This window comes from Phoxinus phoxinus, assembly GCF_949152265.1.
Source record: "Phoxinus phoxinus genome assembly, chromosome: 13".
Lineage (NCBI taxonomy): Eukaryota > Metazoa > Chordata > Actinopteri > Cypriniformes > Leuciscidae > Phoxinus > Phoxinus phoxinus.
The window spans coordinates 34,099,242-34,103,529 of NC_136888.1; positions in this window are offsets into that span (position 1 = coordinate 34,099,242).

The window sequence follows — 4,288 nt, forward strand, 5'->3', positions numbered from 1 at the left end:
TCTCTCTCTCTCTCTCTCTCTCTCACTCCCTCCCCTACCTCTCTCTCTCTCTCTCTCTCTCTCACTCCCTCCCCTACCTCTCTCTCTCTCTCTCTCTTCAACCCCTCCCCTACCTCTCTCTCTCTCTCTCTCTCTCTCTCTCTCTCTCTCTCTCTCTCTCTCACTCCACCCCGCCTGCACCCACTGTCTCCTGCTTTTATAGGCTTGAAATGAAGACGTGTTGTCGTTGTGTGTGTTCATGTGTGGGTTAAGGAGGAACATAGTTCAACTCAGGACTGATAACATGCAAGATCAGTGTCAGAGGTCAAAACACTTGTTGCTATTACTGTAATTCATATGCAATGTGATTATTATGTAAGAAAAAAAATTATATTTATTTATTTAGCAGATGCATTTGCCAAAAAACATTAAAAATATATATGAACAAATAGGTTGCACCCTTTTTTTTACTAAGTGTATGCTTTTACGTAATTTTTTTTTTAAAATGAAAATATGAGTTCTGTTTGTCAGTTCAAAACACATTTGTGCTCTGGGTGGTTGTTATTGATATGAAGTTTCTAAGATGTTCTGAGTAGATGTAAGTGTGTTGCTATCTGGTTTTTAGGTAAATCCGGGTGCTTAGTGTTGCTAAGCTGTTACTTAGGTGTTCTGAGGGGTTGCTAGGGGGTTGCTAAGCTGTAAAAAAAAAAAAGGGATTTTAGAAAATAAATAAATAAATATTCAAATAAATAAATAACAATCACTTTACTTGTTTTTAAAGAAAACATGCGATGTGTTTGTCAGTTCTAAACTCAATTGTGAATGGTTGCCAGGGTGTTTCTATGTGATTGATTCGGACATTGGTATAAGGTTGCTAAGGTATTCTGAGTGGTTGTTCGTGTTCTGCTATGTGGTTTCTAGAGAGTTATGGGTGGTTGCTAGAGGTTGCCAAGCTGTTGCTATGGTGTTCTGAATGGTTGCCAGGGTGTTGCTATGTGGTTGTTAGGGCATTGTTGGAAGGTTTGGTATGATATTCTGATGATATTAGTGTTGCTGTGTGATTTCTAGGGTGTTCTGGGTGATGGCTAGGGGGTTGCTAAGCTGTTTTGAGGGTGTTTTGGTGGTTGCTATGGGGTTGCTAAGCTGTCACCAGGGTGTTGCTATGCGATTCTGGGGAATTAGTTTGTGTATATGTATATATCATTTTGGAGCACACTTCTTTTGCTCAGACACTTTGCTCCATTATCAGAGGTAATGGAGCTTTAATCCTGTGCCAGAAGGAAATGGAGGGTAATGGATGTGACTTTGCCCCATTTTGATTAAATGGGAATCAGCAAAGAGCCATATATGTCAAAATTATTATCTCTTACCAGCTGATATGACAGTTGTCACTTAGAGTTGCTTGCCAGATCATAAAGTTTCCATTTACCGCTACTGAGATAATTTTCCCGTAAGGTTGATAAAAAACACTTGTTATGAGTTGATGTGTAGGCAGGTTGCATACATTTATTTCCAGGATATTACAATGATAAAACAATTAATCTCGTATCAACAGGGAGCTGCAGATGTCAGAAATTGTTAAATGAGAGTGTAGTTTACAGTCTGTGTTTGTTTTCCTTTGGGAGAACCCCTGATGGATCCAGGACCGGTTCACACAGAACGCGCTTTTGCAGTTAAAAATGTGAGACGTTTTTTAAAGTTTAACTTGACGGGAGTGAGGTTTTACCAGCTGGCCTCGGTTACACTGCGCAGTCACTCGTGTCTACCAGCGCCGCAGATTATCTATATATGTTCACCTGTCAGAAAGCCTGCAACAACATGCATTTGAAATCAACCATGTCTTTTATAGCTGCCATTATCAGGCGTGTGACTGATAAGGCCTGAAACTAAATGGGCGCACCTTGATGAATGATGAATGAGGAGACGCAGCAATGCAACGGTCTGTAGTGGTTTGGACAGAGCAAAACTTGATATGCGAGAAACACATTTATGATTCCCGCAGCGCATCGTACATTGCTTTAAGCTGTCCAAACAGACTTCTGGGGTGTATTCCCATGTCAAAGTGTACACCGGGCCGGACAAAAGGCGAGCTTCGGCTATTCCAAAGATCCGATTTCGATAAAAACAATGACTGCCTCTTTTCCCTTTTGTTTTGTCATGGCATATCAATCAAGTGCAGCTTCGCTGCTTCTCCTGACGATGTGCCGTCTGTTACAAACTCTGAATTATTAAGCAACACGGCAGCTCATCTTTCACAGCCAACAAATTCATTCATCCAAGCCAAGACTCAAAAATAGGGCCAAACAGGGCGCACATTCCCTACAAACACTCGGCTTTCAGGACAGAAAGAAAAAGGAAATACATTTTCTGAAGAAAATGTGGTGCTTGTCCATGCTCAGTGTTGTGGGCGGTTGCCAGGGCGTTGCTATGCAGTTGCATACAGTATGGTTATTGTGGTTTATTAGTGTGTTGTCATTCAGTTGCTAGGGTGTTTTGGATGGTTGCCAGGGCATTGCTATGCAGTTGCATATGTATTTTGTGGTTTAATAGTGTTGTCATTCAGTTGCTGGGGTGTTTTGGATTGTTGCCAGGGTGTTGCTATGCAGTTGCATATTTATTTTGAGGGTTACATAGTGTTGTCATTCAGTTGCTTTGAATTGTTGCCAGGGTGTTACTATGCAGTTGCATATGCATATTGTGGTTTAATAGTGTGTTGTCATTCAGTTGCTAGAGTGTTGTGGATGGTTGCCAGGATGTTGCTATGCAGTTGCATATGTATTTTGTGGTTTAATAGTGTTGTCATTCAGTTGCTGGGGTGTTTTGGATTGTTGCCAGGGTGTTGCTATGCAGTTGCATATGCATATTGTGGTTTATTAGTGTGTTGTCATTCAGTTGCTATAGTGTTGTGGATGGTTGCCAGGATGTTGCTATGCAGTTGCATATGCATATTGTGGTTTAATAGTTTGTTGTCATTCAGTTGCTAGGGTGTTTTGGATTGTTGCCAGGGTGTTGCTATGCAGTTGCATATGCATATTGTGGTTTATTAGTGTGTTGCCATTCAGTTGCTAGGGTGTTGTGGATGGTTGCCAGGGTGTTTAAATGCAGTTGCATATGCATATTGTGGTTTAATAGTGTGTTGTCATTCAGTTGCTAGGGTGTTTTGGATTGTTGCCAGGGTGTTGCTATGCAGTTGCATATGTATTTTGCGGGTTACATAATGTGTTGTCATTCAGTTGCTGAGGTGTTTTTGATTGTTGCCAGGGTGCTACTATGCAGTTGCATATGTAGTTTAATAGTGTTTTGTCATTCAGTTACTAGGGTGTTGTGTATGGTTGCCAGGGCGTTACTATGCAGTTACATGTGTGTTCTGAAGATCAATTGTGTGTTGCCATTCAGTTTCTAGGGTGTTGGGGATTGTTGCCAGTGCATTGCTATGCAGCTGCATGTGTGTTCTGCAGGTTAGTAGTTTGTTGCGATTCAGTTTCTAGGGTGTTTTGGATTGTTGCCAGGGCGTTGCTATGCAGCTGAATGTGTGTTCTGCAGAGATCTTTACAACAGAACTGAATCAACAACACTGAAGAAGACTTCAGCTGAAGAAAGGCATAATTTTCCTGTTGTCACTGTAAAGATGCTTAGAAAACAATCTGTATTCATTGTATAAATCGCTATATAAACAAAGGTAATTTGACTTGACCTAATAGTGTGTTGCCATGCAGTTGCCCGGGTCTTGTGGATGGTTGCCAGGGCATTGCTATGCAGTTGTATGTGGGTTCTGAGTGGTTAATAGTGTGTTGTTATGCAGTTGCTAAGGTGTTCTGAGAGGTCGCTTGTCCAAATGAAAAGACTCATTATATAGGTATCTCCTTCAATGCACAAAAGAGTTACAGTATCAATGATGTAAATGCATGGTCACCCTCATCACAGTGTATTTCAGTGCTTACATAAGAAGGCTGAGGCTGATCGTGTGTGTGTGTGTGTGTGTGTGTGTGTGTGTGTGTGTGTGTGTGTGTGTGTGTGTCTCTTTGTCTCTTCATTGGCATCCGTCCAGCATGAGTCAACGAGTGTTGGCTGTGTTATCAAAGCTCAACATTGTTGTCTTTAACACTCGACACAGAGAACGCTGAAGACCATGTTCAGGAGCTTTATGTGTGACTGCCATCTAGTGTGTGTAGTGTAGAGCTGTAGGTTACATGAGCTTTGGCTTTTGAACACATTTCACATTTTATGCACTTTTATCTAAAGTGACTTACATTGCATTCAAGCTGTAACCTACATTTTGTCAGTTCATGCATTCTCTGGGAGTCGAACT